Source organism: Pinus tabuliformis, chromosome 5_1 (assembly GCF_031772625.1).
Source record: "Pinus tabuliformis cultivar Carrire ecotype Pingquan chromosome 5_1, CPIR1, whole genome shotgun sequence".
Classification (NCBI taxonomy): domain Eukaryota; kingdom Viridiplantae; phylum Streptophyta; class Pinopsida; order Pinales; family Pinaceae; genus Pinus; species Pinus tabuliformis.
In genome coordinates, this window is record NC_142305.1 from 351,812,398 (window position 1) to 351,825,645 (window position 13,248).

Sequence of the window (13,248 nt, forward strand, 5' to 3'; positions counted from 1 at the left end):
ACAAAGGGGAAAACCCAACCAACTTATCTTCTTATAAAATCAAATAAATGTGAGATATCATAGACCCAAAAACCAAGACCAGGACTTGCCACAAGACCCAACCCATCCCTCCTTCAAACCTTCCTCAACCAAGTCAAATGCAATAAAGTCAATGATGGTCAACGTTTTTCAAATCTGGTCAAACTCTAAAATTTTTAGCCTTGTAGTGGTTCTGAAATTTTTCATCTTGTTGCAGCCCGAAAATTTCGGACATGTGAACAGATAGGATTGAAAAATGTGACTCTCTCTCCTTTATAACTTCACTCTTCCTTCATTGACTATTTCTCTCTTTCCATTGAATTTTGTTAGTCTTCTTAATCTTTCTCGACACAAAAATCGATGTGGTGAGTGAGTGATCCAATGAGGTCGAGGTGGTCTCTATATATACACATCTAGGAGGTTTGAATAGGTTCCTTTCTAGGTCAACTTGTCCAGGAAGGTCGACTTGGTCTTGTGGAGGACAAATTGACTCTATTGACTCTTTCCTTCGAATTTCACTAGTCTTCTTGATCTTCCTTGGCACAAAAATCGATGTGGTGAGTGAGTGCTCAAATGAGATTGAACTTATGTCTATATATACACGTCTAGTAGGTTGAATAGGCACCTTTCTAGGCCGACTTGTCCAAGAGGGATGACTTGGTCTTGTGGAGGACAAATTGACTCTTTTGACTCATAATTTTTTTTTTCTTCCCAGAAGTCCAAATGGAACTGTTGACCACTCCGTGTCAACTACCCTATAACAATGTACATTTTCGCAAGAAGATTCCATCATGATCGAGTAATGAGATCACTTCGATTTCATCATCATCATGAGTCATCATTTTCCAGAGGTTGTAAACCCATTCTGCATGTTTATAATGTAAATGATCCTAGTAAGACTGTCTATGTATGTAATAACCTAGGTAAGCCTATTTTGTTGGTGACAATTTCTATCTTAGGAGGGTTTTCATCTCACTGATTCATGTGTGTTTCTAAACCAGATGATTGGCAGAGTTTTTCCCTCCAACCTCACCCAAAATCTAGGGTGGATTTTGTCGTCAAGATCTTAGGTAAGTCCGAGTGTTCAAGTCTAGTCTTCTGTAAAGTGATTTGGGAATAATTTTAGCTAATTGTCTAAATTATTTTATTACAAATCACTTTGTTTACTAGATCATATTTGAGTCATAGAATTGGGTAAATAATTGAGGGTCTATAACAAATGAATGTTCCCTCTTCATGTATTAAATTGTAATATCTTAATGTAAATAATAGTTTAGTGCATGGTCCCTCATGTTTAGACACCATGGCTAAAATATTTGAGCGTTGGAAAAATTATTAATCCCCTCATGAGTCAATTAATTAAATTTTCTAGCAAAAATAAATTAAAATCATAAGCCAGAAATTTAATTAATTTTAAGTCCTAGGAAAAATTAATTCTCCAAAAGGTAAAATTCATGGGTCTTAGAGAAATTAATTTTTGGAGGTCCCCGACCAAGGGAATATTGAAAATTTCAAGAGATTTTGGACCCTTGGGCCTTGGTAGTTAAGTCAAAATCATTTTTTTGAGAAAATTAACTCAAAATAATTAATTTTGAGTTAATTAAAAATCAATTAAAAGAAAAATTGGATTTTCTTCAAAAAATAAATAATTTCGAAGGTGATGACTAAAATATAATTAAAATATCTATCAACGGTTGAGATTACTTTGACAAGGATCAAGCCAACTAGCTATTAGAGAATTAATCTATAAATTAGAGGTCAGTTGTCATTCAATTCATCCAATCTTTTAGATCATGCACTAGCTCTCGAAGCTCTCTTGTAATATTTCTTGAATAATATAACATAAAATTCTTTGGTATTTTCGTTGATGGTGGTGTTTCTCTTCTGTGTCTTATGGTAATATTTTTTTTTAATGTTCTGCTGAATATTATTTATAAATTGTTGATTTATAGCTTTCATGGAATAATCTATTGCACATGTATCTTGTTTAGTTTATTGGACCTAAGGTAGCAATTTTAATTTGATTGAATTAACAGGTATCTCTAATTCATGAAGATTATATTGTTATTTTATATCTCTATCGATCTGACAATTTGATCTAGTGTTTGCAGAAATCATTCGTACTTTAAAAATTAGGCGTTTGGGGAATTCCTCGGTTAGACCAATTGACTCCTAATGCATAAGATGTGAAGAGCCTTCCTGATTAAAATCCTAAGATAATCTAACGATTTCCTCTTACAGAAATATTTTGGGCTTGTACCTAAATTAAGAATTTTGTTTATCATTAACAAATTGTGCTAAATAGTTATATTTGGCTAGAAAGAGCAGAAATATACATATTTGGAAGCGGAGTCAGACTCATACTCCTCAGATCTGATAGATCTGTAATTTATTTGTATAGATCTGATATTTGTATAATATAATCTCGAATTTCTAACATCTAGGTTTGGGTTTTCAATTTATTTTTTGCATATATGTGGGATTTGGAGTTTCATTTTCATTGTGTGCAGGCATAGATCTAAAGTTTGTCAAGGAGATCTCTTGGTTTTTAGACAGATCTAGACCCTGAAGGGAAAGATCTAGCATCAAACTTTTGTTTGCAGGGAAGACATGATTGGATCATTCATTTAAAGTTTTGGATCTAGGGTTTTTCACAGAAAATCTGAGCGTGATTGAAGACAATGTATCCTAGTTCGGAATAAGAATTTTTGGGAAAAAATTTTCAAAATTAAAAAATTTTGTTTGTGATTGGCTTAGCTCCTTAACCCCTCCTCAAAACCTCCTTCTCCTGTTGTGAGCTCCTCCTTGGCTCAGTCTTAACCATGGCCTCTATTCCCTATTGTCGCTGGCTATTTTCCTTGCCAGCGACCTTATCTGCGGCCTCATTCCTCTCCTTCCCCATAGCCATCGGCCTTGTCTTCCCTTATCTTCCACTCAACTCTCACCCTCGGACCTCACCTCTCTCCCCAGGCTTGTTGCAAGGCCTCTCCGTATTGTCGCATCCCCTACTCATCCTTGTAATCCCTACTGAAACCTCCTTTGCAGCACTTCCAGCTCCCTAACCTCCTTCTCAGTAGCTCCTTCAACTCTCACACTGCCTCTCCTATCTCCTCCATCTGCAACCTTCATTTCCTGCCTGTACCCCTTCATCCTAGCAGCATCCTCTAAGTGAAGTCCTCAGATCTGCCCTCTGAACCTCAACCCAGGCCTATTCCAACCTCTTCTCACTATTTTTCGAAGTATTTTGGAGTTAAGTTCAATCACCGTGGAAGAGAAAAGAATTTACGGGTTGATATAGCATCAATTTTTTGCAAATATGTGTGGATAAAACTTGTGTTTCAGGCAATACACCATTTGGGAAAGTAGCTTCAAGGCCCGGGGCATCAGGTTTCACCTCTAGCCATTATTTATTTATTGTCTAATACATCAAGCCAATTATCTTATACCAATGACATTAAAAGCACATTTCATAAATGTTAATTGGCGTAAAAAATATAATTTACAATCACTGTAATACATCGCCCAAAATATGAGCATAATACTGAAATTGCATCTTCATGGGTATGTTGAAAAGGCTAATTAGTTCATCACTGTTTTGACATTTTTTTCTTGTTGATTTAGCAATTGCTTGACATCTTAAACTCACTGAGAATTTACTGTTGTCCTAATATAATCTCTGAAATTTAAAGCGCTTTTAGTTCATTGTGAAAGTGAATGTTTGCAGCAACAAAGTTATGGTATGGTTTTTGGCATTGAAATTTAAGTTCAATATCTAAATTGCATGCATAGTAACTCATTGTCATCCTATTACTCATTGGATATTGATATTCTATGTTGGTATAGGAGCCTTGGTATGATTTCATCACTTATATCTGTTTGTGAATGATAAATTTACACTGGCACTTGAGATCTGAATATTCCTAACTTGAAGACCCATCGATATAATTGCATCTCATGTTTCAATTGAATATCTCCTAAATAATTGGCATTGAGGAATCAAATTGTCATTGGTATTATCTTGAAAGAATCCTAATTGTCTAAATAAAGGAGCATTGATGATCTTATTGTTTCTATCTTGAAGAATTGTCATTGGATAATAATAACATCATGGGTAAATGCTCTAGTTCTCTCTCTTACCATTAATGTCATTATTGGTTTATGGTTATTGTGAACTTTGGGCATATTAGTGATCTTACTTTAAGAGCTTACATTTTGTGATCATTTACTTGAGCAATTGTATTGTGGGCATCTTTTATATCTTATTGGCCCTTGGAAATTTGGCACTTTGTCTTGTATAGGGTTGTCTCTTCATTTATTAAGTACTCTTGTCATAAGGATAATCAACATTAAGTACTTAAACATTAAATAACCTTAATTCAATATTACTCACTCATTTTCTAATTCATCCTTACATTTTGCATTCTAAGATAGTCTTGCATTTAATAATCAACATCCAAGCATAAGCCTTATTGAAAGAAAGATAGTAACACCTTTGTGTATTCACTTGAGAAGTCTAGTCTTTTTAGTGTCTAAGATGGTGACCTTGCAGTCATCAGAGCCACAACCTCTACAGTGCCAGAGGCACTAGGTACGTTAGATTTCAAGGAGAGGGATCGTTAATCACACTGTTGTGTGCTTTACCTTGACTTCTCTCTATCATTCACTATAAAGTTTAGGCTCAATACAAACATTTGATTGCTTCTTTCCTTGATACACACCCTCTTGTGCTTCCTTCCAGCTTCGACATTTGATTGATGACTAGATTGCTTCAGGTATGTTTCCTTGGATCTTTCAAACTTCATTACAGTGATCAATTATATATGAGATTGATGACTGCCACATGTACTCGATCACCACAATATTTAAACTTTATAAGAAGAGTAGAGTAGCAATGTCACAAGGACACATATTTGAAGAAGAGATCTATGTTATCACCAAGCTAGAAATATCTATGCTTCAAACTTTTAGCAAGTTTAGAAATCTTGACAGAAATCAACCGTATGCCCAGACGAGGACCTTAATGAATTTGGATTGATGCTTATTTTTAGAGTTTCCTTTATAAATATTTTGCCAAATCTCAGCTCTTGAATGGAGACTTCAAGATAATTATATTTACCTCAGAATCTTGGATCTGTAGTTGATTGCAGATTGGAATTCATGCAATGGTGCAATTAATCCAGACTTCTTTTCTTCAAAATCCTGGCTTGCAACTTAACGTATTTTGATTCCATATTTTGGCTCTAGATCTTGACTGAAGTTCGGTGCTACTTCTGTGGTGGATACCCTAGATTCTCCATGGATGAGAGTAATTACAGCCCAAAAAATTAATCCTGATCTCTTCTTCTTGGATGATGAAGGAGCGAGGATCCCAAGAATGCTTCAAGTGCAAGAACTAGGCTTTTTGAGATATTGTTCTATCGACTTCCTTCAAGATGATGATGTAGTCTTTATCCTCGAAATACCTTGGAGATGAGAGGATCTTATTGATGATTTGATGCCTTTGATAATCTTCTACAACTTCGGCCCTTGAAAGTCCTTTATTGAGTTTCCCTTACTTGACTTGTCACCTTCAACTTTGATACCATGTTGAGAAATCTAGGGGTAGCAAGTGTAGGTGATTTCTCTTTTCAATGATAAATGATCGTGAACACCTTTTACTTATCTTGATTAGGTTCTTCTTTATATTTACTAATATTATTTCCTTTCATCAAACAACCACTAAAAAACATAAATAATAATTAGACAAAGGACACAATATATAGGGGATCATCCAGTGCCAAAAACCTCTCCAATCTTAAGAGGAAAACCCATATAATTATTCTTCTTATAGAAACTTCAATTTGATGAATTCCAAGCTAAAAAAACCCCTCCAAGACCAAGTCACACTTCTGCCCTTGAAGACTTCTTCTTCATTCTAGTCAAATTGACTTCTACACCACAGACTTCAGCTTCCTCTTCTATTTCAACCTCTTGTTACAGGCCTGCACTTTTCAACCTACCTGAAATCACAAAATTTCCACACATGTGGACAGATTGGGGCTGATTTGTTAGGTTCCTCTTCTTCACTTGGCTTGGACACTTCCTTTTTAGAACTCAGCTTGCAAGAATACTTTTTCCTTGGGCTATATCACAACTTTTTCAAGGACTATAATTTCTTACTGCAGAAACCCTAGTTGCAGTCACATGTGTGAGATTACCTAACCAAAAAACAACATAAGAAGAATTTTATCTTCTTCTCCTTCTCTTCGTTGCTCAAGAGGAGATCTTCCCTTGTTATTCACACTACTATTATTGTCGTGGATGCTTGATGGATTCTCTTCTTGAGAGAGGTTCAATCTTCCTATATATAGTCTTATCTCCCATGTAAATAGGTCGAATTGATAGCTTCCTTAGGCCGACATGTCCTTTGATAGGCTAACTTCTCTTTTGTGAAGTCCGACTTCTTTGTAGCACTTCGAAAATGTCTTGGAGGGTCTTTTGACTCTATATTTGACTCAAATAATTTTCTTTACAATATGTAGCAATTCTAAGAAGGGTCTTTCATACATGACAATGACTCCCTAGACTTGTAGACTCAATGACAAGCCCTAGAACGTCTCAATGGGAGCTTAACCTAAAAATAAATTCTCTTCAGCATGAAACCCATGCTTCAAGATCAACAATAATAAATTTATTTTTCTCATTACATCAAATACATAAAACCATGATTACATATGTTATGAATATCAAACCTAGTTACATATTTCAATAGATTTCTCTTACTTGATAATTGCTTGTGAATATGATTTGTTGGCTTCTTATTTCTTTTATTACGTTTTCTTCATCAAAAAATTACAAAAACATATAAAACATAAATATCACAAGAGACAAAGAACACAAAGACATAGGCTCCAATCCAGGGAAAAGCCCCACAAAGAGGAAAATCCAGCCAACTTCTCTTCTTATAGAATTAGGTCAAAGTGAGATGTTATAGACCCAAAAATCAAGACCAAGACTTGCCACAAGACCCAAGTGAACCCTCCTTCAAACCTCCCTCAAACAAGCAAAATCCAACAAAGTCAATGATGGTCAATGCTCTTCAAATATGGTCAAACTTTGAAATTTTCAACCTTGCAGTAGTTCTAAAAATTTTGGCCTTGTTGCAGCCTTGCAATTTTGTATGTGTGAAAAGATAGGGTAGAAAATTGTGACTTGTTCTCTCCTTTAGACGTTCGCTCTTCCTTCTTTGACTCTTGCTCTCTTTCCTTTGACTTTCGTTGGTCTTCTTGATCTTTCTAGGCATAGAAATTGATGTGGGGAGTGGGTGCTCCAATGAGGTCAAACTTCTCTATATATATACACATCCAGGAGGTAAAATAGGTTTATTTCTAGGCCGACTCATCTAGGAGGTCTGACTTTCTCTTTTGGAGGACAAATTGACTCTTTTGGATCAAATAAAAATATAATTTTTTCTCCCAAGAAGTCCAAATGGGACTTTGACTCAAGTACATTTTTTTGAATCATGACAAATTTTCTTTTGACTCAATTAATCCTACAAGCAAGAAGACCATGCTTTTCCTAATGAGAATAATAATAACAATAAATTTTTTTTTTTCTTCTTATTTGCTTTTACATGAAATACATATTGATACAAGTACAAAGATAATTATGAAGACCGAACCTTGTTACACACAAGTTTCACACCATATCAAAGGTGAGATAAGTTGGGCACAAGATATTAAGTTAAGAACCACCCTTATTTACAAGAATAATTATTTTTAGTTTTCAACACTAGTTTAGGATTTATTTACTTGTCGGCTTTTAATTAATTTCATCTTATTAGCAAGTCGAAACCTTGGAGAAATTGATTTATTGCTAGATATAGTCCAAGGATAGATACATGGTTTATGTGGGCATATTTTACAATTGTATCTAGTCAATATTTTTCAAAATCTAAGCTTGTTTTCTAGTAGTACCTATGTAAATATGCAACAAAACCAAAGACTTCACATTTCCAAATAGGTAAGTACAATTTCTGAAGTCTTATTTCATGACTCTAATACTTTATACTTGTTTATTATACATTTGTAGAGTTAAATATTTATATTTCTAGCCATAAATAAATCATATCTTAAATCTATAAGTTATATAGGCACTTGCCTAAGGGGATATACTCCAAATTCTCAAAAATAACAATTTCCAACTTGTTGGAAATTGACTATTTCTATTGTGCCAAGTTGGTATGTGGATTCTAAGGGCTAGGTGTCAAGCATGCAGAAGATGTCTAAAAGCCTCTTTAGGTACTCTCATGTTGAGCAAGTGACTTTTATGATATTTTTACTAAGTTTAACTTAGGAAAATCATATTGATAGATTTATTAATTAATATTGGTTATTGGAAAAAGGTTTTCTAATGAAACAAAAAATAATTTAGTGAATTAGATCTAATATTTGCAGTTGATCTCAAGTGAGGCTTAGGATCTAATCCTAACCATTCATCACTTAGGAGATCTAGGGTTTGAGATCTAGTTCAATGAAAAGTTATAAAAGAAGCCTCAAGGAGAGATGAAAGACACATTGAGTTATTGGGAGAGCTAATTTCTCAAGAGGAGTGAGAGACTCAAGACTAAAAGGAAAATGAAAAGTGTGCAACTAGAAGTTCTTGTGAGAAAAAATATTGTAGGTGAAGCACACAAAAGGATGGTCGAGATTTTCTTGAGGTTGATGTCGAGGTATGCGACAAGCTTGGAGAGGTCGAGAGGGTCGAGGCCAACTTTTTGGAGTTTTGATGCAAGTGTGTGAAATTTGAGAGTGTTGAGGTTACACTAGTGGAGGGACTGAGTAGCTTTAGGTGGGTCGAACTTGTGAGAGACAACCAACAAACTCCAAGAAAAAAATTTAGGACATGAAGGTTCTATTAGATCTATTTTTTGTGTATTCTCTAAGGGTCATTTTCCATGTTTTTGTGGCCATTAATTTCCTTAGTAATAAAAATTGAAGGAGAATTTGGAGGGTGAAAATTTTGTTATGTTTTTTTATTGATATGATATTTAAATTTTATTGCAAATTATTTAAGTAAAATACCAATGTATTTTATTAAACAAATTTTCAAAGAAATAGTTTACTAGGTGAATATATTTTATGGGCATAAAATAAATTGCTAGGACTTTAAGGTATTGGAAAATTTAATGGTATTGGAGCAATAAACTCTAAAGGAGAAGTGAAATTGATTTTTTCACAAGGGTTACAACAAAAAATTATTTTCCAATAATTATATTTTTAAGGGTTGAATGTTTGATTTGGATGTTGTGAGGTTGGCTACAACTTGACTAAGGTTAGAAGACTAGTTTGAGGGTGCATCTAACTACAGCGCTTGGAAAGAAAGGATAGCATTGGTGTTGATGGAGAATGGGACCTAGGAGTTTGCAGATCAAAAACTCACCTCTCCTACTAATGCTACACTACTTGCCACCCATAACCAAACGAACGTGAGAAATAGGAGGATCATTCTAGATGGGGTAAAGGATCATGTGATCCTTCACTTTTCTAGAAAGATAATAGCGAATGAAATGTGAGAGGCTCTGACAAAATTGAACCAGAGAAAATATAACAATAGGAAAATTATGTTGAGGGAGAAGCTTCGAAGCACTAACATTTCCAAGTCAAAGCAATAACATCTTATCTCACCAAGATCACATGAGTTCATGTTGAGTTGGATGAAATTGGGGAGACCTTATTAAAAGAGGAGTTGGTAAGAACAATCCTAAATGGCTTCACAAAGCCATGGGTTCCCTTTGTTAAGGGTATTTTGACACAATAGAAGCTTCCAAATTGGGAGAGGTTGTGGGATGACTTTATCTAAAAGGAGATTCTAGAGGAGTTTCTACATGGTAGCCAACAAAATAGTGATGATGACAACCTTTCCCTTACTAGTCAGGCTAGGAAGGGTAAGGGGGAGACTAAGAATAATTTTGAAGGAGATGTTACCTTAGGAGTTGAGAAGAAATACATGAGAAAAGTCAAATGCTTTAAAAGTCATAAACTTGACCATTATGTAGGTTAATGTCTAAATGAGAACAAAGCCAAGAAGAAGGAACATGTTACAACTTCATTAGATTGATAGATCAGTGATTTCATCTCCAATTTCGAGGAGTTCTAATTGGTGTCTTGGATTTTTGGAACCACAACCAAGGGTGCATGGATTGTGGAAAATGATGCTTCTCATCATATGGCAGGATCACAAGAGTTATTCAACTATATTTTAGAGGGTGATTTGGAGCTACATGTACATCTGACCATGAATGCCAAGTGTGTAGTAGAGGGGGTTGGGGCTATTCAGTTTTAGCTAGAGTTAGGAAAGCCTTTGGAGGTGATAGAGGTACCATATGTTCAAGGTTTGATTAATAACCTTCTAGTAGTCTCAACCATGAAGGACAAGGGGTACAAGGTTCACTTCCAACATGGATAGGTGTTGACCGGGCCAAGATCTTCTATTTTGAGCATAACACAAGTGATTCAGAGTATAGAGGGAAGCTTGTACATGTTGAAGGGTCAAACTCTATGTTACCTAATTCATGATAGTGATAGCTTGTGTGAGTTATGGCATAGGAGGATGGGTCACTTGCACCACAAATCCTTACCTATATTGAGAAGGATTTCCATTGGTCTTTGAGAGTTTAGCATAGAGCAGTAGGGTGTGTGCAAGGGTTGTGCACTTGGGAAGTATGCCAAGATGAAATTTCCTAATAGTGACAATAGGTCCAAGGGCACATTGGATCTGATACATTCAGATGCGTGTGGTCCAATGTCATTTGCATCCCGGAGTGGGTAAAACTAGTATGTGACATTCATTGATGATTCTCCAAGAGGACATGGATCTACTTCATGAAGGCCAAGCATGATGTCTTCAATCAATTTCAATAGTTTAAGGCTCTCATAGAGAACCAAAATGGAAGGTCAGAGTTCTAAGGTTAGATAATGGGGGAAAGTATACCTCCAATGACTTCAAGAATTTTTTCCAGGAGGAAGGAATTAAGGAGTCGACAATGTCGTGCAACCCTCAGTAGTATTGGATTGCAGAAAGGAAGGATAGGGCCATCATCGGAGCTACCAAGCCAATGACCCATGATTAATATCTACCCATGTTTCTTTTGGGAGAGGCTTGGAACACGTTAGTGCACATTCAAAATAAGAGTCCTCATAAGGTCTTGGGGGACATTACTCTTGAGTAGGAATGATCATGGGTGAAGCTAGATATTGGCCATTTTTGTTTCTTTAGGTATTTGGTATATGTACATGTACCTTTAGAGAAGAGGACGAATTTGGAGCCATCAACACACAAGGGCATCTTTGTAGGGTACAAACAAACTTCAAAGGTGTATAGGGTGTACATTCCATCACATGGGAAGACTGTGGTGAAAAAGGATGTCAAATTTGAGGATAGTCGGTCCTTTAAGAAGTCACATGAACCCTTTACAGCAATGGCATAGGATATGCAGTGACAGGCTCCAGGAGAGAGCAACAACACCAACAAAATGGACTTTTCAGATCAGGAGGAGTTGGAGGCTCCTTCTAGTTCTGTTAGAAGGAGGCTGAGATGGCTTGATCAGACACTAAGAGATGCTTAGGAGCATGTGGAGGCTCCTACGAGTACTTTGAGGGAGAGAAAACCTTTGACACAAGTCCCTAGTTATATCATGTTCATGAGTGATATCATTGATTTCAAGCCTAGTAGTTATGAGGGGGCATCAATACGACAAGATTGGAGATATTCTATGGTTGAAAGGTATGTGTCCATGAAGAATGTTGAGAAATAATTTATGCCTACAACAAAGGGGAAATCAATGATTAGCTCCATATTGATCTACAAGATCAAGCATGTTATGGATGGAAGTATTGAGAAGCATATGGCTAGGTTTGGTGTGACAAGGTTCTCCCAAAATGAGGGAGTGGACTATGAGGGGAATTTTACTTCAATTGTCAAGTATACTTCTATTAGGGTTCTTATATCTATTGCTTTAAAGATTGGGTGGAGGATACATCAGATGGATATAAATACAACCTTCCTCAATGGGTTAATTGAAGAGGAAGTGTACATTGAGTAGACGTAAGGTTTTGAGATGAATGGAAGAGATTCTCACGTATGTAGTTTGAAGAAGGAACTCTATGAACTCAAGTAGGAGCTGACATCATGGTACTTGAGGATTGATTATTATCTACAAGGTACGGGCTTCACCAAGAGTGAGGTTGATACCAACTTATATTACACACATATTGTAGATGATCCACTCATATTGGTGTTGTATGTTGATGATATACTATTCATAGGGTCAAAGAAGGCCATAAAGATGTTCAAGTGAGATCTTGCTATAGAGTTTGAGATGAAGGACATCAACATAATGCATTACTTTTTGGGTTTGGAGATGTGGCAACATAGAAGTGAGATTTTCTTGAGACAATGAAAATATGCAGTTAATATCATAAGGAGATTAGGACGGTGGATTGCAAGCCTATGTCTACACCGATGATTACCAACTTGAGGAAGATGAACGCTTTTGTGTCAAAGTTGGTGGATCCCACATTGAATATGTAATTGAGAGGTTCCTTGATGTATATTGTAAACAATGGACTATATATATGCTTTGTTGTGAATGCCCTAAGCCAATTTATGGTGGAGTTGAGGAGGGTGCATTCAGTGGAAGCCACTTTGAAACATTTCCTTTATTTTTCATTATATCCTTTAAATTAAAATTTTAAAGTTTACCATTGATTGTTTAGGATGTTTAAAAGTGGTTCCAATCTCATTATACTTCATATGATAAAAATAATCCATTCAAAACTTAGTTGACTTAATAAGTTTAAGGATTTTAATAATGAGAAGATTGCAACATTTTCATTTATTCTATCACATATGAGAGTATATGATGTCATTTAATCAAAAGCACCAAGCCCTTTATAAACCCCAATGTTGGTACATAAAGATGTATGCACCTTCCATTCTCATGGTCCCCATGTTCATGACTCTCTAGCTATGGTAAAAGGGGCTTCATCTCCAGTTCTACCTATAGCTTCTTCTACAAAGTTTCATCCCACTCTGACTCCACTACCACTGCAATAATAGTGGTCATGCAAAGAGAAAGGAATAGTAGATAGAATCATAGATATTTGAATAATTGTTTCTCCTTTTTCACTACTTTATATGTTATGGATGATACATTTATAGCATTTAGAAACTATCACAATTTATTGCTTT